Below are 22,278 nucleotides of genomic sequence, written 5' to 3'. Positions count from 1 at the left end.
ATAAGGCATCAATTCTGAATCCATAATTTGACAATTGTGAGTCAAAGCTTTTCCCTCTGGTTTAATCAATGGTAGTTCTTTTTAGAAACAGGGAAAAGAACTCTTGTACTTTTGAAATCAGACACATTCAAAAGGAAAATTTCCACCAGTCCCTGAATTTTAGGGTTGAAAGGGACCTCAGAGATCATCTGATTCATTCCCAAACATTTACATTTTCTGGATTATTATTTCAAACAGATCCATTTTGATTTGTGATCCTGATCCCTCTGTGACCTGTGTAATGAAGAGTATTAGGTTTTTGCTTTTTTAACTTCACCCAATCGATATTTCTTTCTATTTTCACTGGGGTTTTTCCAAGTCTGCATCACTATCCATTCTGCCCTTCCTTCTTCCCGTTACTTGGCTTAAATATGAGTTGCTCTCAAAGATCATTGGTAATTCACATAAAATATAGCCCTGTTACTTTTCTTTTCTTTAAAAGGAGCATGATAATTGCAAATGGCCACAAACGAAGCTGAAAATAACTCCCCAGGCAGTCGTGCATTAGGAATTAGATTAAAATGAGCCCAATTTATTTTTAAATGACCTGGTAATTTGTAGAAAAAGATTTAGGCTGCTTAAATTTTCATCAGTGGAAAAGTGTGAGGCTCATGAAACCACCACTGAGGCATAAGAACAGGTTCTTTTACCCCAAGACAATAAGAGGGTAGGAGGGGTTTTTGATGGATTGCCCTTCTATGGTCCTCATTTGGAAAGTCATAGCAGGAGAACCCACCTCATTTGGCATGAGTTAAATCCAGTTAAATTTTCCAAGTGAAAGCAGGTTTGGCAACCTAGGGATGTGCTGACCCAGAAGTAGGAGTGTTCAATTCGTCCCTTAGAACTAATTTTCTGATGTAGATTGGAAATGAAAAGTCAGGAATTTTGAAGACGCCCCTTCTGACTTCATTCCCGACATGAAGGATTAAAATCACAGCTCAGGGAGTGATATTATATAAGCCTCCTCCCATGCTCTCAGCAGCACAGAGGCTCAGCAGGGTGCTGGAAGGAGATACAAGCATACTTATCTTGGAAGACGCTTGCATTTGTTCTTTCCAATTAATGCCTCAGCATTATTGCAAGATGAGGCTGGAAAGCAAATTCTCGGGAATCTTCCATGAAAAATATTTCTCCTGCCCTCCCACCTTCCTAAGGCTAAAGTCAGAGGCAAGCTAAACAACTAAGAGATGGAGTGACTAGACTTATAGTTCTTTAAAAAAAATAACAACTTCACGATGGCACTGAGGTGACCCAAGAGTCTCAAAGGCTATGCCCATGGACCAGCACTCTGATGAATTTTACCTTGCTGGAAAAGCAGTGAATCCAATCCTGGTAAGAGACTATGTTTGTGTTCCAGGCACCAGCAGAGTTCAGTACAGAAAAACTCATCACTGGTTGACCACTTGGTAGTAAATTCTTTGGCCATGGAACCTTTGAAAAAAATACAAAATGGCCCTCAATCCTGTGCTATCCTCTTCTGTCTCAGCAATGACAGTAACAGACAATTGGAGAAAGAAGGAATATGGTGTTAAGAATCACATGGTTTCGAAACCATCCATAAACAGCTTAGTTGTTAGTAAATGGGACAGCCTTGCCCAGCGATCAACAGAGAAAATGCTACTGGAGAAGATGAATCATAGTAATTTTGACAGTTTAGCAGGAAGGAGAAATGAGAAGGTGTTATTAAAACTTCTCTAATTATTGCACATTTGATGGAATTCAATATAAAAAAAAATTTCAAGTGAGTCATACAAGATTTATTCCTTGTAATTTGAGATAAAACTAATTTGTCTTCAATACATGTTGCTGCCTAATTCTCTTTTTTCCACATTTGCTGCTCCTAATTGAATTAATTTGCCCAGCACTTATAGCCTACTCAAACATGTTTTCAGAGAACTATATTTTGGGGTGGGGGAAAGTAGTTGCTTCTGTTAATAGTAGATGTCCATGGTTTTTTTTTTTTTTAATTTGTCTGGTAGGAGAAAGGACGCCTTTGAATGTTATGAAGCAACAGAAAGGCATGGTCACACTTGTGCCTAAGGAAGGTTAATTTGTGTAGTGGATGAACTGGAGAGAAAGAGACTAGAAGCATGGAAAGCAATTAAGTAGCTATAAAAATAATCTAGATGATGTCTCATATAGGCTTGAACTAGGATAGTGACCATGTGAGTGGAGAAAAAGAGAATGGATGAGACAGATATTATGGAGATAGTATCAGCCCAGATGTTAGGAGCTTACTTACTTGAGCATCCATTTCATGGCTATCTTGTAATTGTCAGCTAACACCTCATTACCTTATAGCTGGAAGCAGGGACATCCTTCATCCATTAATCTCCAGCCAAAATAGTAGATTTGGTGAAGTCACGTGACAGTTTTGAGGTAATAACTTTCTGCTATTAACAGAATTGTACCTCCTTCAGCTAAAACTGTGGCAACACACACACACACACACACACACACACAACACACACACACACACACCAATAAAACTAGAAATGCAGATGATATAAAACCTCTAGCCCTCAGGAGTTCCTATATGGTGGATTGTAGAGACTCTTGCAAGAAGGAAGAGAAGTGTGGCAGCTAGATGGCACAGTGGATTCAGGAGGATCTGAGCTCAAATCCAGCCTCAGACACATAACACTTACTAGCTGTGTGACCGTGGGCAAGTCACTTAACCCCACCGCCTAGCCAAAAAAAAAAAAAAACAAAAAAAAGAAGAGAAGAATAAATGATCTGATTACACCTGAAGTAGAGGGTAAGACTTAAGGATGTGCAGGTATTAACACCATTTCATTCTGAAAAAAGAAAACCAAGATCTCTGAATCTACAGGATTCTGCAATAGTCCAAAGCAGGCCTAAATCCCTGGAGAATAATGAAATTATTGTCTCTTTGAACATTCTTAAATATTTTATGCCATTGAGGTCTCACTCTACTTAATAGAATTTCAGGGAGAGAAGGGAAGGGGAGAGCTTCAGACTCAAACAGACCCATCACTAGAACTCAAGATAGCTATGTACCTCAATTCATGGGATGGCCCCAGGACCTGCATGGGTTCCAGCTAAGCAGGATGAGAGACCTAAGACCTAAACAGGCAGAGGAGACTCTAGGCATTGCAAAGTAGACAAAGTTTGTCTTTCATCAGATCCCACCTTCCCTTCTGTGCCTCCTCCAAAATAGGGATGAATCCTTTTATGGGCTACCCAAGGTGCCCATGTTTGCCCTTACCTTCCTATCTCCCTCAGGCAGTACTCCTTATTCTGCACTTTCTCTCCCTCCTCTCCTCCTATCAAAACTTACCTGTACTGTGTCTCATTCCCACTGTCACATTAGGAAGGGAATGAATAAACTGAGTCATGCTAGGGCATTGAGTTTATATGGCTTATTGTGTTAGGCCTCCTTTGGGGATATCTGCCTTTTAGCAGAAACCTCTGCAAGATCCAGCACCTTAAACTTAAATAATTCATCTCTACTGGTAGACTACCAGACAGTGTGGAAGAAAAAGTAGGATGTAAATTTTGGGACAGTGAGTTCTCTAACATCACACCATTTAGATGCCAGCTATTTGCTTATTACAGCTGTTATGGTGTCCACTCCCTTTCCACTAGACATTCCTTCTGCTCTGGACCCAAACAAATGATTGGTATTAGGCTGAATCCAAGGGTAGCCTGACCACCTAAAAGAAGGGTCAGAGTTTTTTCATACTATTTGGCCAAACTGGTACACCCTGGTATCCTGAGGCTAAATGAGTTAAGGCTTAGGTTTTTGCTCATGTCTGGGGTCTCCCAAAAGAGGGGAGTAGAAGAATACTCAATATAGTGTGAATCAGGTATGGAGGAGGCATTTATTTCGTAAAGACAAAAGAAATACTAAGTACTTGCTAACTGTAACAAAAGCATGTGTTGACAGAGAAACTTAAAACTATTTGATAACTACTTATAAATACAGTTATGCCTTCCTGGGAAGCTGTCACTAAAACCTCATCTACAGGTGAGGCATTTTGTAGGACTGCTAAGTAAGCATTTTACATCTCGCCTCACCTTTCTGTTGTCCCTGTCACATTAAATGTTTTCTGGGCAAGACCTTGAGCTCATGCTCTTACAGATGGACATCTCTTCCAAGGATCCTATGGTAGTTTTCCAGGGAATCCTCTTTTTGCCAAATATAATATTTCCTTTTTGGTTTACAAAACCCTTCATAACCTGTTCTCCTCCCACTTTTCCAAATTTCTTACATTTTACTCCCCCTCCACGTACTTTATGATCCTCTGACATCTGCCTCCTCTCTCTCACATAAGACAGTCCATCTCTTATGCTGGGCATTTTCATTGGCTATACCCCATGCCTGGAATTCTCTCCCTCTTCACGTCTACCTCTTAGCTTCCTTAAAACTTAACATAAAATCCCATCTTCTGTAAGAAGCCTTTCCAAATTCTCCTGTATGTTAGTGCCTTCCCTTTCAGATTATCTCTGATTTATCCTGTATATATCTTGCTTGTATGTAATTGTTTGAATGCTGTCTTCCTCATTATATTGTGAACTATGAGGGCAGAGACTATTTTTTTGTCTTCCTTTTGTACTTAGCACAGTACCTGGCATATAATAGTCACTTAACAAACACTTATTTTATTGAATTGACTTGGCACCAGTCAGTTCAAACCCAAGAATTCAAGGAGTGCCAATATTCAATTCACAAGGTAACATGTGAATCTTAGGATTGATGCTTCCAGAAAAGGCATCCTGAAAACCCAGGATTATGCTTGCCAAGGCAGATACAGGCTTTTGCAGCCATATACTCATAGCCACATGGCAGCTAGGGTGAGGAATAGGACAAGCTGCCCTGTCCATCACCTCATAAGGGAAGTCTCAAAGCAACGTGATACCAAATGGAGGGTAAAAGGAAGAGAAGGTCAGGGGGAAAATCACTCTGTACTTAAAGATCCATTAAATCATCATTTTTCCCTGCTCAGTGGCAAATAAAAAAATGGCTTTGACATCTCCAAAGTGCCCTATGTAACAGATTTATGGTAAGAAGCCAGATGTTTCATCACCTCCAAAGCACTCAGGCACTGAGTCAAATGTGGCCAGCAGGAATCCTGGAAAATAGCTCTGCATATGTTCTGTGCAACAACTGTTTACACAGATGAGGAAACCAAGGCTCTGACAGGATAAATGACTTGTCCCATGTCAGATAATTAGGAAAGGAAGCTAGGAGAATTCTCCTGTTGTCCCCTACCCAAAGCTTCCTTGGAAATATAGGAAATGTAGCAGCATTCTAAGGAATGATTACAAATTATCTAGGACTAAAGTAAACTTGGAGAAGGCAGGGGAATGAAAGCAGGAAAAGGCCATAATTAGAATCCAGAGGACAGATGAATACAGAATGCCTATGATAACTTGAAGCTTTAAAAAACATGCATATGAAAAAGAGAGCCTACCATATTGTGTTAGAATTTTATGAATAGAGATTCTTGAGCGACCAAGGAATACAGTATGGGGCTGGATGGGACAACCCTGCTATGTCTCTTAGAGAAAGAAAGAACAAATGGTCCCAGAAAGTCAAGAATAAGTGGCATTGGGAAGTAAAGAGCAAATATACCATCATCTATTTCTTGTAATGAAACTTCTTAGAAGCATTTTTGACATCTCTATACTACCTTCTTTGGGATACTTTAGAGGAAAACTATGGATGGAACAGAGATCTGGTTTAGTGGCCTACTCATTAGGCCAATGCAGTCAAACTGCTGCTCAAATATTCACAGGCATTGGCCATAGCAGCCTACTTCAACACTTCCTCAATATCCCTTGGGGGACTCACCAAGACTCCAGTCACCCATGGTCTTAATTACTCAATTTAGTCATCAGTTATCGACCTCAGAATTACTTAATGACTGCAAATTATAGTTTCCCCAATAGTTTCTTTAATTTTTTTTATTTTCTCAACCTAATTGAACCTCATCAATTAATTGAAATAATGTTTAAATGAAGAAAATATGGTATCATTTCCATATGCTGACCTATTCATGTCTCTTTTCCTCAACATGCTTTTCCTTCCCAGGCAAAATGAAGCAAAAAACAAGAATTCATTTTAAAGCAATTCAATAGATTAGATCATTCAGTGATGTTATATAATTAGTCTTATGACAGTACACATTTAATTAAATTACGGGAAGTAATTAATTAAATGACTCAAAAGGATGAAAACATCAAAATTAACATTCCACTGGCATTAACATGTCAAAAAGAGAATATCATCATGTCTGTAAATACTTTTGGAATGAAATTCTTACAAAGAAATAAAAATGTGCTTTTTAGTACATATTGGATTTGCCCTGAAATAGCAGACTGAGTCAAAATAAGCTTTTGAATCTTAGGGACAGGAAGATTACATATCCCTTGAGTTTCTGCAAAAAGACTTCCATAAGATGAATTTAAGAACAGAAATTCAGTAACCCAAGTCATAGACGATTCCTTTTTTAAAGGATTTGTGGATGCCTTTTATCTTCTACACCTGATGTATCCCAATACATCTCATCCCCCATTTAAACTATCCATTGTAAGAAACAAAAAAGATTAAGCAAAACAAACAGAAAAAAAACAAGTTTTATGACAGCAAATGTAAAATTCCATACTTATCATCCTCAGCTATCCACAGATGAGAACTATCTGAGAATATTATCTATTTTCTGGAGCAAAGATGAGTCATTGAAACTAATCTGAATTTAACTGTCTTTTAGTGTTGTTTTCATTTAAATGTTTATAGCCCTTTTGTATGACTCTCCTGATTCTCCTAACTCCACTCCATATCAGTTCATATAAGTTTCACCAACTTTCACTGAACTCTTTCATATTCCTCATATCCTAGTAGGTGGTAGAATTCTATTACATTCATATTCCACAATTTTTTCTGCCTTTCCCCAATTGTTGATATCTATATTCTTTCTAGCTATTTTTTTTAGCAAGAAGAAAAGTAGTTTTGTGAATATTTTGGCAAATATGAAGGATATGTGTCTAGTAGTGGGACCACTTGGTCAAAGGCTAATAATTTAGCAACTTTTCGTATGTAAATCCAAATTGTTTTCTAGTATGATTGGACCAATTCACCCCTCCTATCAGCCCCTCTAACAATGACTATTCTATTAACATCTTTTCCAATTTGATTTGTGAGGTGAAACCTAGGAGTTGCACCAACTTGCATTCCTTTGATAATTAGCAATTTTAAGTCTTTTTCATACAATCAATGATAGTTGGCATTTTTTAAAGTTGTGTGTGTGTATCTGTTTCTGTAATTTGGACTAACTGGGGACTAACTTACTTATGTTTTTGCAGCCCTAGAGCAAAACACAGTGTCCAGCACATAGTAAGAGCTCAATGAATGCTTGTCAATCCATGGATTAGTTGTTTCTTTCTTGGTCTGATATTCATTCCCATTTTCCTCAACCTTCCCACTCCCAAGTTGCAAACTAACTCCACCCAACCCTTTCATTGTGCAAATGCCTGTCCCATAGGCAACAAACTTCCCTTCATCTTAAATCATTTCCTGTCCCACTCATTCTATCTACTAGCCATTACTGAAATCTGACTTCTCTACCTTCTCCCCCCTCCCTCTCCAATGGCACAGCCTGCCTGGCCACCTCTCCAAACTAACTATACCTTCACTCATTCTCCTTGGCTCATTAGTTGAGGTGAGGAAGTTGAAATACCCCTTGCTCCCCATTGCCATTTCCAGGTTATCCCCCTTCCTCCATCACTTAGTAACCTCTCTGCTTTCATGGATTGAGTGGCCACATTGATGAAATCATGTTTCTGGTCTCTTAAATTCTCGGAGCCTCAATTTTCTCATTGATAAAGTAGAAATAAAGTATATGTAATACAAGTTTGTTAGTTGTATGACTCAAATGGCACAATATATATTAAGCCATTTACAAACTTTAAAATAACCATTTTAAAATTGTGTCTTGTTCTGGTCTCCCTGACCACCCACCTTCCCCCCTTCTAGTTATAGTAATTTTATAATACTAGCAGGAAGTAAAATTGTAATGGGGAACCTAGAAGTCACATACAGACCATCCTAAAGAACAAAGGAGCGTAATTTGCAAACTGTATCATATATTAACCAAAAATCACATCATGTGAATATATGCTAAATCAAGGGAACCCATCTAGGCCTTAAGGTTAGGGCCTTTTGCTCCTATGTATGTTAATCTTAGCTAAGCTGCAGGCATTCACAGTAAGACCAGAAGAACATCAAATATTGCTGATATTTTTGAGACAACATGGATAGTTTAAAGGTTTTTTTCAGAGAATGTGAATATGTTAATGAACTGACCCCAAGGTGACATAGATAAGAGTTAGTCTGTCCACCATCAAAACTGTATAAAAATGAGATCCCAAACTCCTAATCCCCACACAATCTTCTATTTCCATGTGGGTCCATGTTGCCGGGTGCTCCCAACTCTAATCCATGGTTGCAGGATTTATGCATTTCCCTTCTTTGTCACTCCCACCCCATCCTCATCCCCATACTATCTGCCTTCATACCTCCTCCCCATACTGTCTCTGTACTTTCTTTGCCTTGTTAAAGTGTGCTGTGGCATTAGTACTCGCTGCTATCATGTTTTGTTTTGTTTTGTTTTTCCTGGGGAGTAGCTAAAGAATCAGGCATGCCTGCCCCATTTCATAGTTCCATAAATGAATTAAAAATTCACATGCATATATATATATACACACTCACATACACACATACACACATATGTATATGCAAAACACACATATACACACGTGTGTGTTTATATTTACATATACGTCAGTTATGAGTATTGATTTCATTTATTTGTTATGGTATCTGCTTTTTCATGTTTTTATTCCTCTTCTGCCTCCTCTATATAGTAAGATTCTAGAGGACACAATACAAGCTTTATTCTGATTTGATCCCCTCCATAGCACAATGTCTTGCATATGTAGTAGGCACTGGAGAAATATTTGTTTATTTGACTTGATAACACTTGTGTTCTGCTGAAACAATAGTCTGGCAAAAATCAGGCTCAAAAAGCACACAAATATGTACTTTTTATAATAAAAGCCACTAGAAATTTGTGATGCTGCTATATTCTGCCATTCCCCCCCAAAAAAAAACTGGAAAAAAGTGGAGAACATTCAACAAATGAAGATAATTGAATGAAACCTGTCAAATGTTCCTCAAATGATTCATCCACCAAACAGCAATACTGGATTGAAACTGAAATGAAAAGCTTTTGTTATTCACTACATTGATTACAAATATGGCACTGGCCTTGGACTCTAAAAGACCAGTATTCAATTCCACCTAAGGTCCCTATTATCTGTGTGATCTAAACAAGTTACTTAAATAATAGCTAATAATAATGATGACAGTAATAGCTACCAATAGCTACATAGTTCTTACTATTTGCCAAGCACAGTACTAAGCCCTTTACAATTATTATCTCATTTTATTCTCATAGCAACCCTGGAATGTGGGTGCTATTATCACCATTTTACAGATAAGTAAGTGACCTACCTAGGGTCACACAGCTAGTAAGTGTCTGAGGCTGGATTTGAACTCAGACCCTCCTAACTCCAGGGTCAGCAATCTAGTGCATCATCTAACTGCCCCGTGCTTAAACTATCTAGGACTGTTTCCTCACCTGTAAAATGCAAGAGCAGGACTCAATAGCCTCTGAGGTCCCTTCCAGCTTTAGACCTCTGGTCTTTTGATCCTAATGTTTACTTTTAAAAGGTAGATTGCATCAGCACAAATTTAAGTTGTCACCGTTAACATTTTCTTAAAAACGCTTTAATGATGTGATTTCACTAGAGTGAGAATTCCCTTTCCCAATGCAGACGATCGCCTCTGTATGCTGTCTCTACATCTTTCCATTTGTCCTCCATAGAGATCTCTATGTAAGGTTCCATGCCTGCTGACTTTTAGTATCGCTAACATGAGGGAAGAGGAAAGATCTCAGAAGCTATTATCAAGGACAGAACTGCTGCTGACCTTGTGACAAACGTATCATTGCCCAAGCCTTTCATGAATTCTGTGCCTAAGGCTTTAATTAGTTTGGAGCACAGACCAGCATGCAAAATATTCCCAAGGACACATCAGCTCAGAAAAACAGACATAGACACACACACACACACACACACACACACACACACACACACACACACACACACACAATACCTAGGTCATCAAAACTCCCCAGAGTCACATTTTTCTGCCACAAAGAGTTCTTATATGATTCCCTCTCCCTCTCGTTAACACAAGCAGTTTTGTAAACATGGTATATGAGACAATTTAGGAAAACCAGCCCAAATGCCTGGGCTCTCTCTGCTTTTATGTGTTGAAACCAGGCATCCTCAGAATGGGAGAAAAGCTGGTGCCCAAAATATAGTGAGTACTTTAGAAATACTTATTGCCTTGTTAATTAATGCCCTATTGTCAATAGCTGCACCATTCTGCACCCACTTCACCTGCCCTGTGTCTCTCTTTATGGAAACCCCTTAAACATAACCAAGACCTGCCTCTAGTCATTTTTATATTATAAAAGAAATGAGGTAGCACTTACTCCATCTGGTATCACTCATTCTCACTACACAACTAGGAAACCTCCTTTGCCAGTTACGCATGTCTTCAATTGTGCACTTTATGCAAACTCTCACACACCAGTCATTACCGGTAATATGATATATCATACTACCCCCTTTCCTGATGGTATAGCAGAAAAATATCATTGTAAGGATTTAATAAGTACATTTTGTTTGAACAGCTGTTCAAATATTATTTAGAGCATAATTCTGTGATGAGGGAAAAATACAGTTAGTATAAAGTGATCATAGGCCCTGCCCTGCTAGCCTTCAACATCTCACCTTGAAAGCAATCCAAATGGATCCTGTAGGATAGGTGAGTAGACCAGAGCTCCAACATCACCCAGATTCAGAGAAGAATCTCTGCTTTCTAAGTGAATTGTATTTCATTTGATATTCTAGTCAAGGCAAGAAAGGAAATGTGTCTCTAGATCCAATAAATAACACCAAAGTCATAGACATTTTGGAGAGCTATTCTCAAAAGCCTGAAGAACTGAAGCACCCGAATTTTTCTGCCCTACCTAAGCACATGTTGGACCATTTCAAATCCTTTGTCCCATTGTCTTCCTTTAAGACTCAGCTCGGATCTTACCTTCTGTTGGAAGTCTTTCCCATCTGCCTGCCCCATATCGCTAATATCTTCCCTCTGAGATTATTTCCAATTTACCTTGCATATATCTTGTCTGTACTTAGCTGCTTTCATGTTGTTTCTACTTGTAGAATGTAAGTTTCTTACAAGCAAGTCCTGTGTTTTCCTTTTCTTTGTAAACCCAGCAGTTAACCATGGTGTCTTATACATAGATAAATGCTTTTTGACTTGATTTGATGAATACAAGTTCAATGAGAAAAAGAAATACTCCATATATACCAAAATGTTTATAGCAATTTTTTTTTGTAGCGGGAAAGAACTGGAAGCAAAATATATGCCTGTTTATTGGGAGTGATTTAGGAAATCCTGATGCCTGAATTAACAGATGCTTGAATTATTTTATTGTATGAAATTATAAACGTGATGGATACAGAGAAGCATGCACTTCAAATAGATGCAAAGTTCAGTAAGCACTAATGAAACAATATAAACAATGGCTACAGCAATATAGTCAGAAAGAATAACAACAAAAACAATCATAACTGATGCTAAGACAGTACATTAGCCAAGCTTAATCCCAAAGATGAGCTGTGGAAAAGCATTCCACTGCCATATTCCTTGCAGAGATGGGAGCCTATGGGCAGGGAGGATTGAAATAATGTCAGACTCTTTTGAAATGTTAACTAGTTATGTTGAACTATTTTATTGTGTATTATAAGGAAAGATTCTCTAGAGAAGGAAGGGGAGATGGATATATTGGAAAATGAAGATGATATAAAACCAAAAGATGGCAATAAATATTATTTGTTAAGAAAAAGAAAGACAGATTAATAACCTTGCAACCCCATGTCACTATCCACATAATGCAGTTATGATTTAGACGTGCTTATGTCAGTGGTTATATCAAGTGCATCTCACAGTTAACAATTTTGTTCTATATTCTTTACATTACATTTCCCCTTCACTAGAATGTAGAAGCAAGATTTGCATACACTTAAGTTGCTTTCATACATTTGAGTAAGTAGCCAGGTTCTTATGGGAAAGATGGTGATCTTGGAAATTTCCTGAAATTCTAAATTTATCTTACAAAACTTAATAACAACAAGATGTATTTAAAGCTTTATTTATTAATAATAAATAGTATACTTCCTTAAGCCTTATTTATTAAAATAAATAGTATGCCCTCTTAAGCTGTATTTATTAAAATAAAACATTTATGGAGCACCTACTGTATGCCAGGCACTGTGGTAAGTACTTTAAAAACATGGTCTCATTTGATCCTCATAATAACTCTGAAAAGTAGGTGTTATTATTTTCCCTAATTCACAGTTGTGGAAATTGAAGCAGACAGAAGTTAAGGTCACAAAGCTAAGTGTTTAGGGCTTGATTTGAACTAGGGTCTTCCTGATTACAAGCCCAGATCTCTATCCACTGTGCCACTTAACCTGCCTTTGAGTGCCAAATCTAGAATACTCACTTTAGTTCCCCAGTAAAATTACCTTGTATTCATTTTGTATGTATAAATATCTATATCCATCTATATCTATAACATACATACACACAGATAGATAGATACATAGATACATAGATAGACAGATAAATAGATAGATAATCATCACAGCATGTTGGGTGGACCCTTGTGGTGAACTCATGAGAGAAAATAGACAGAATGGGCAGACAGGTGCGTAGAGTTGTTATCTATATTGCTGGAGGAAACTTTCAAATTGATTAGCTCCCAGGCCCATTCAGGTATATTTGGTTTATATTTGTATGGATACATGTTTTGTTTTGTTTCTTTCTATGAGAGAATATAATCTCCTTGAGGACAGGTACAATCTCATCCTCTTAGTCACTCAAATTTGTGATTTAAGAGTGTTTCATTTCCTCTAGCCTCTCCTTCAACCTCACATAGTTCCCACCTGCTAAGACTAGCTGATTCTGTCTCTGTAATATCACTTGTATACATCCCCTCTGCTCCACACCACAGTTGCTACCACACTAGTAGAATTGTGGCATATTGTCTAGAGTGTTGGACTTCAAGTCAGGAATACCTGTCCTCAAATTCTCGCTCTTCACAATTACTAGCTATGATACCTAGAGCAAATCATTTAACCTATTAGTATCAGTTTACCCATATGTAAAATAGTAATAATACTACAAAGTACCTAATGCCTAGTATACAATATTGTTATGAGGCTCAAATGATATAACCCATTTTATAACAGGACATGATCACTCTAGATTTCATGAGTTTCCATGGTCCCAAATGGTGCTTTTTTTCTTTTTTTTCTTTTTTAGGCAATTGGGGTTAAGTGACTTGTGCAGAGTCACACAGCTAGTAAATGTCAAGTGTTGGTCTGAGGCCAGATTTGAACTCAGGTCCTTCTGACTTCAGGGCCAGTACTCTATCCACTGCACCACCTAGCTGCCCCTCAAATGATGCTTTCCAATAGCATTAAAGACACTGTTGTTCAGTCACTTTTTCAGTCATGTCTGACTCTTTATAACCCCATTTGGGATTTTCCTGTCAAAGATACTGAAGTGGTTTGCCATTTCCTTCTCCAGCTCATTTTATGGATGAGGAAACTGAGGCAAACAGGGTTAAGTGACTTGCCCAGGGTCACACAGCTAGAAAGTGTCTGAGGCCAGATTTGAACTTGGGAAGATGAATCTTCTTGACTCCAGGCCCTGCGCTTTATCCATGGTACCATGTTGCTGTCCCATTAAAGATATATAAATATCAATTTTTTTTATTATTATTAGCTCAAGTCTTCACTATCTCATCTGGAATACTGTAATAAACTCATAATCGATATCCTGGCTTCTAGTCCCTCTCCTCTCTTCTCTAGCTGTCAAAACAATGATCATAAGTCACAATCTGACCATGGTTTTCCCTAAGTCAAAAACTATCTCCCAACTGCTTATTAGATAAAATAAAGCTAAGTCTGAGATTTAAGGTACTGTACAATTTTTGTGCATTTTAGATATATTTGTGTACAGGCAACAAAGTTGCTTACTGGATATTGGGCTTGGAATCAGAAAGACCTGAGTTCAAATCCAGCTTCAGACACAAATTGTGTGACCATGGGCATACCCTCTTTCAGTCTCGGTTTTCTCATCTGTAAACTGGGGATGATAATAGTACTCAACTCCCAGAGTTATTGTAAGGTTAAAATAAGATATTTGTAAAGTGATTTACAAACTTAAAATGCTAATATAAATGCTAATTGTTGTTGTTGTTGTTGTTATTATTATTATTATTATTATTATTATTATTATATGCTATGCCCCCCCAATGGAATGTATGCTTCCAGAAGGCAGATACTCTTCCATTTTTGCCTTTAGTACTCCAGCATGGAGTACAGTGTTTTGTACATAGTAAGCGTGAGACTGAAATTGCATTGCACCTATGAAATGAATCATAGGTGGCCAAAAGACCTTGACATTGCTTTCCACAATTAATGAGTTTCAGATATTATAGAAAGCCTATTTGGATATCTAGGGTGAGAGAGGGACTCATCATATTGGTGGAGGGGGATTGCCTCCTTCCCTAGCAATTCTAACAAACCAATGGGTATTTCTATGAGCCTGGAGAATTATGAAAGACCTGAGGAAAAGGTAAAATTCACTGGAGAGGGAAGGTGCTTCATATTGATTGCTTATACATAACTGTCAGTTTATTAAGTAACTTTTGTATTTTTTTTCTGGTGTGGAATAAAAGTCATTCTATATTCAATATTCAGTGTTACCTTGAGTGCCTATGTCAAATCTAGGGAACCTTTTACACAAAGATGGGGAATCATAGATACAAACTATGTTTGAGCTATATCCTAAGATTTTCTAGAAGCAATTCTAGGTGAAGTCAAAAAGAATTAGTGATTTGGGGAGGCTGGGAGAATGGGAGATTTCAAGACTAAATCTGGTCTATATAAACCCAGAGTCCGTGTTGTTATGGCAGGGCTTAAAGTTGAACTGAATTGAACTTAGGAGCCAAAATTTGTCTTTTGCAACTTCTAGTTCCTAGTTCTACTTTCTGAGGCCAAGATAAACAAATAGAATCCAATCAGCCAATTAACAAACATTTATTAAGTAGGCACTGTATTAAGAATCCACCCTCCACACAATGGCATTCAAATATTCAAAACCAATCATCATGCCTCCCTTCAAGTCTTATTTTCTCTAGACTAGTGGTTCTAAATAAAAACCCTTCCAATAATATCAGTAACAACCAAAAAAAAATGCATTGTGAACTTTCAGCATAATTTAATCTATTACTCATAATACTCTTCAATTATTTATTATGGAAGGCACCATTAAATAATTTTTAGCACAAATTCCTTGGAACATCATTGTGAACCCCCAAGATGTCTACAAACCACTAAATGGGGACCACTGTTTAAGGCTGAGCAAACCTGGTTCCTTCAACTGATCCATGGATAGTGTTTTACTTTTTTTTTTTTCAGTTCTTTCTTGCTCCTGGTCACTCTCTTCAGGAGGCAGTCTTGTTTGTCAATGTCCATCTTTAAAATGTGGCATTTAGTACTGAATACAGAATTCTAGATGAATTCTGATTGAGGATGAATACAGTATAGTTGTATCCTCCTTCCATTTGGATACTATCTCTCTACTATTGAGATGTAAGTTTACATTTGCTTCATTAACTGTCATGATACACTGTTGATCCATGTTGTGATTTCATTAAGCTAAAGTCCCAAAGTGTTTTTTTCCCAGACTTGTTATTATTTCACATTTTTCTCAACCTGTAAACAGTTAAATTTTTTAATTGTTACAAGACTTCTATTATTCTTATTCAGTTTCTTCACTGAATATTCACTTTCTCTCCTAGTTTTATGGCATCTGCAAATTGCATATGCATGCCATTTATGCCTTTATCAGTGGTAGCAATGTTTAAAAGAAAATATTCAAAGATAGGACTTTGTGGGAATCCACTGGAAGCCTCCCTCTAAGCAGACATAAAATTTTTAATTACTCTTCTTTAAGTATGATTGTTCAACCAGTTCCCTACTCACCTAATTATACCATCAGCTAGTCTATATCCTCCATCTGACCACAAGGATAACATGAGACTTTGTCAAAAGTCTTTAGTAATTCATTCTAGAATTGTTTACAAGCCATCTCATTAGTAATTCATTCTAGAACTATTTTCTTCCAGAAAAGAGAGATTATGTTTACAAAACTCTAGTTTAAGGAGCCCATCATCTCCTCCTCTTAACAAAAAAAAAAAAAACGTAGATGATATTTGCCCCTAATAGGTCCTGTACCAGATGCTCCATTCTCCAAGATTTTTAAGGCTCATCAACAGTGGTTCAGCAGAATCATTTGCAATTGTTTCTAGTGCCCTGGGCAAGGTCATCTGCATTCATAACATCACAGATCTAAAGATGGAGGCAACCTTAAAAGCCACTTAGTCTGAGCCCCTCATTTGGCAGATGAGGAAACAAAGAAATTAAATGACTTGTTCAGGATCATGCAGGTAGTGACAGAGGTCTAATCTGATCAGAAGTCCCACAATTCTAGGCAGTGTTCTCTCCACTGCACCATGCTTCCTCAATGCTAGATACCCTCTTACTATCCCTCTTTTTACATAGAACCCTTTTAAGTTCTCATAGGACCTTTCAAAAAAACTGCAGTAAGAAAACAACATTTTAGTTGTTTTCCACAATAGCATAAACAGAATGGAGCCAAGAAACATTTCGTAGAAGAAAATATTTACTCCTAGGGCAACACCCTTTCAACCCTTTGCAGTTCTTTGAAATACAAATGTCCAAAAATATCAAGTAGACAGAGTATCTAATGGATGTTTAAATTACACAGTCTGGAAAATCTTGACATAGTTTTCCTTTAATTCAATGGTAAAAATCAATCAGCTTCTTTAAAAGGATAAGTAATATTGTTAAATAAAATGACTTTGTAGTAATTTCAAGTGGTCAGGGTGTTTTATTTCAGATTTGAGGAGGAAATAATAAAATGGTCATTAAAAGAGTATTCTCTGTGAAATGGTATCTTACTTGCTTAAAATAATAGCTTAAGAAAAAGAAATATTGTCCAGGCATGGTGACCCATGCCTGTAATCCCTTCTGGAAGAGGTTGAGACTCACAGATCACTTGTGTTAGAGAGTTCTGAGCTGCTGTAGGGTTAAAGTTAATTGAGTGTCCATACTAAGTCTAATACCAATATGGTGAGCCTCTAAAGAATGGAGGGCCAGCAGTCCACAACTGGCTCAGGTCATAAAAATGGAGCAGGTTAAAATTTTCATACTGATCAGCATTGGAATTGTACCTGTTAATAGCTGCTGTATTTTCCAGGTTGGAGGAGATATGGAAACAGGGAAAGGGAAGATAAGGGAATTCCTTTCATGCTTGGAAGAGACAAGATGGCCACTGAGATCTCTTCCAGTTCCAAAATTCTGTGATTCTGTGACTTCATAGCTCTTTCCTCTATCATATAGGTTACCTCCCCTGTTATAATTCTTAAGTCAACCACTCACATTCATTCAAAACTTTCTCTATAACCAAAAGAAAAGGCTTCAAGCTCACAGGAAAAAGCTCAAGTAGAGAAAGAATATGCATGCTTAGAACTTTGGAGTTTATAGTGGGGAGAGAAGGACGGGGAGGGAAGGACAAAAAGGAAGATTCAGCAATACATTTTCTGTCCCAACATAAGATCAGCTTAAGAAGCCTCTCTCCCAGATTTCTGGCCCCTTCCACCTGCCCTTCTGATCGCTCACCTCTACATGGCTTCTTACAGCTTCTTGTTCTCAGCTCTACGCATTTTATACTTCTCCCAAGAGGAACCAAATGTCTCTTTGAGTCTCTTTCCTGGATTCAATGAACTGATTCTCATGTTCACCCTTAGGTACCTATAATTTTTCATCCTTTAGGGTTGATCCCCTTCTGACTCCCTCATGTGATTAATTTACCTGCATAAAGAGATCTCCTGATGGGGGCATCTTTCATGATTAGTTTAACACTGTATTGCTAGTGCCTCTTTTCTGTAATTAGGTCTTGAGTTTTCAAGGATCACTCCTTTATATTAACCTACAAGTGGATTGATGAAAATTGAGATCCATTTCTTTAAATCAATTAATGATGACCTGCTTGGATGTCCAGGGACTCCTTATGGGGGAAAAAAAGTTGTAAGATAACTTTTTTTACCGTAAAAGGCTATTTTCCCAGTGACTGATATTTTATTTCATATCTACTTTATCTTCACTCCTAACTGATCTTCAATTGGCAATGACTAGACACAGCACAGCTCTAAATTTCTCTTCTCCTACCCTCTGCTGCAAGAAGTTAATGATCTATAAACAAACATTTATATCACTAGGGTAGCTGAGTATTCAAAGGAATCCGAAGATAAATCCACTGTAATGCGAATAATCACCCTTTAATTTATCTAGATTTCTAAAATAATGTTCTTTAAGCAGGATACAAAATAGAAGGGGAGAAGGGGACAAGCATTTATTAAGTGCTTACCGTGTGCCAGACACTGTACTAAAGGCTTTGCAAATATCTCATTTGATATCAAAACTATTTGATAATAAAACCAAAATAACCCAATGGCTCTTGCACAGCAGAGTGAAAGAAGCCCTGAACTAGGAGTCATGGGATTACAGATTTAGATGTAGAAGGAAACTTAGGAGTCATCTAGATGAGCCCCTCATTTTACAGATGAAGATACTGAGTTCTAGAAAGACTTGCTCAAATTTTCAGAGAAAGAAAGTAGCAGAGCCTGAATTCTAAACCAGGTTGTCTGACTCCAAAGCCTGCACACTTTCTATTGCACCACACTTCCTCCCATGCCCTAGGTTTAAATTTTCCCTCTGCTATTTAGTCTCTCTACTATTTCATTGACCTGGGTCAAGTCGTTCCCCCTGTTTGGGCCTCATTTTTCTCATCTGTCCAATAAGGGAGTTGTATAAGGATGACTTCTAAGGCATCTTCTAATTCTCAGTTATTATCAGATAATCCACAAGGGCTCTAGTGAATACCCTCAAACTGAATCTCTTGAAATTAATATGAGAAAATGTCCCACAGTATTTTATCACAATTCTTTTAGCATGCCTTTTAAATTGGGTTGCGCAGCCCACGGGAAATGGCTTGCTTCCTTTCTTGATACAGGCTGAGAACACATGTTGCATTTTGATTTAAACCACCCAAAATGAATAGGTTTCATTGTTGGGTTTTTTCTGCTTCTTATTCACAGACTGGACTTGAGTACAAGAAATTTAAAGAGACAGCTCACACCTCCTGCAAAAAAAAAAAAAAAAATCTGGCATACTGCTTCAAAGGTATCTTCAGATCACTAAAAGTATAAGTGCTTGAACTATAAATAACAACAAGCATGCACCATATGGCTAAACAGTTGTAGTGTGGTTGTGTATCACATCATTAGCCTTTACATTTAACATCCTGATTAACAAGGGAATGACTATTATGGTGCTTCAGAATTTAATCCAAGTACGACTGTCAATGATATAGCCAGTTGTCCTGGCAGGCAGCTCCTAAAGTTCAGCTAGGGAGCACCGGAATCAGATAGTGTTTCTAACCATTTACCAAGGTAATAGCTGACACTTATGAGCAGTGACAAAGTCCAATTACAGTCTGAATCTAGGATAATGACATCCTAAATGAGAACCCCATACCTAGAAAGCTCTCCCTCCTTACCTCCATTTCTTAGAAGGCCTGCTTTCCCTCAGGACTCCGATCAAACTTTACCTTTTCGAGGAGGCCTTTCCTCCTACAAATGATTGAAGTTTCCCCTCTAAGGCTAGCTGTTATGTATATTTCTTGTATATACCTAATGATTTACACGTGTTCTCCCCCACTAGAATATAAGTTCCCTGAGGAAAGTTAAGGACTCTGTTTTTACCTTTTTTTCTTCCTATCTCTAGGGTATGGTACATAGTAAGAACTAAATAAATGTTTGTTGATTGATTACCTTAAAGCACTATATAAATGCTGATGATAACAATACTCCGTCATATTCAGTAAATCAGGAGTGTTACCCAAAAGAAAAAGGTTGGAGGACCTCTTCCTGGTTATGTAACAGTGGGGATTCTTTCTCAGATAAGAGTTGGATTAGATGTACACAGACGTCCCTTCCAAATCAGAGGTTCTGTAATTCTATAGCTCTCAAAAGCCCGAAATTAGTTTTGCATGCTTCTTTCTGGCAGAGAACAACTTTCCTTTGGGTTTCTTCAAGAAAATACTTTTCTTTATCGGGTCTTTGTCTGGAGGCAGATAATATCTTCCTTCATAAAGTGTTCTCCTGGTTCTGCTTATTTTGCTCTTCATTATTTCATGTAAATATTTCCATGTTTTTCTAAAATCATCAAGCTCATCATTTCTTATAGCACAGTAGTATTCTATCGTAATCATATATCACAACTTGGATGTGTGTGTGTGTGTGTGTGTGTGTGTGTGTGTATGCGTGTGTGTCTCTGATGGCACCTATCTCTAAGGTCAGGAGAGGAGGTGAGAGAGGGAAAAAAGGAAAGTTACATGATAACTTTATTATATATTTAAAAGTAAAAGCAAGTTGTACAAAGTAGATTTGTGGTTTCATGCACAAACTTGTTTTTTCTATTCTATTTTGTTATGGAAAAGCTTGTCTTATTTAAGTTCAAAAAAAATTAAAATAATGAATAAATAAGTAATAAATGCAAGGGTAAAACAAGGATAAAAAAAGAGAAAAAGAAAGAAAGAAAGAAAGAAAGAAAGAAAGAAAGAAAGAAAGAAAGAAAGAAGGAAGGAAGGAAGGAAGGAAGGAAGGAAGGAAGGAAGGAAGGAAGGAAGGAAGGAAGGAAGGAAGGAAGGAAGGAAGGAAGGAAGGAGAGAAAGAGAGAAAGAAAGAAAGAAAGAAAGAAAGAAAGAAAGAAAGAAAGAAAGAAAGAAAGAAAGAAAGAAAGAAAGAAAGGAAGGAAGGAAGGAAGGAAGGAAGGAAGGAAGGAAGGAAGGAAGGAAGGAAGGAAGGAAGGAAGGAAGGAAGGAAGGAAGGAAGGAAGGAAGAGAAAGAAAGAAAAGAGAGAGAGAATAATGCAATAGAATTTAGATAAGGCCAGCTCGGGGCTAGGCATGTTCAGAGTCACAATGCAAAAAAATACAAAACATCAAAAATTCAGTGTTCCAAGCTTTCTTGAATACAGTATTAAAACAGATATGATACAAATCTCTTTAAGATTTTCACTAATAAAGCTACTATGATGCAGATCATAGCATCATATGACATATAGTTGGTAAGAATCTTAAAACTGACTTCATCCAGTCTCCTCATTTTACAGATGAGGAAAAAGAGGCCAAGAAGGCTTAAGAAATTTGCCCAAGGGCTTTTAAGTCTTAAGGGACAGAGTCAGGATTTGAACTTGGGCCCTCTGACCATACCTCTATATTATATTGCTTTCACTACAGGAGACTTCCATCTTAGATCAACACGAAGTGTCACAGGATGGTGCCCAAAGATAGCCTTTGATAGACAAGGCTAACATTTAAAAACTGAGTGTTATAAAGAGGGACATTTAGGTTGTTTTTGCTTTTTTCGTCTGAACTTATGATTTCCTCAGTGTGGGAACTTCTTTCATTGATGCCGATAGACAACTCATCTATAACTTGTGGTTGTAAAAGCAGGTTGAATGACTTGTCTGAGGTCATATAGCAAGTTTATGTCAGAAAAAGGACTTGAATCCTGCCTCTAAGACCAGACCTCTAGCTACTACATCCTACTGCCCCAATGGGGAGAGAACCCATAGCCTATACCAGGAATATGATTTGAGGTATTCTACAAATTCAAGAATTCAATAAACATTTACTAAGCTCCTACTTTGTTCCAAGCACCGCTCTAAGAGGCACAAAGAGAGAGTGACAACAGTCTCTGCCTTCACAGGGCTTACATCCTACTACTAGAGCAAACAGCAGAATGATGGTATTGGGTTTGACTATGTTAGAATTGGCCTGGTTCAAAAAAGAATGCAATCTGCTTGTAGGAACATGTCTCAGGCTCTTATTACCAGGAAGAATTCAATCTC

This window comes from Phascolarctos cinereus, unplaced genomic scaffold (genome assembly GCF_003287225.1).
Source record: "Phascolarctos cinereus isolate Bilbo 61053 unplaced genomic scaffold, phaCin_HiC Scaffold_4;HRSCAF=312, whole genome shotgun sequence".
Classification (NCBI taxonomy): Eukaryota; Metazoa; Chordata; class Mammalia; order Diprotodontia; family Phascolarctidae; genus Phascolarctos; species Phascolarctos cinereus.
This window is presented reverse-complemented; position numbering follows the sequence as displayed.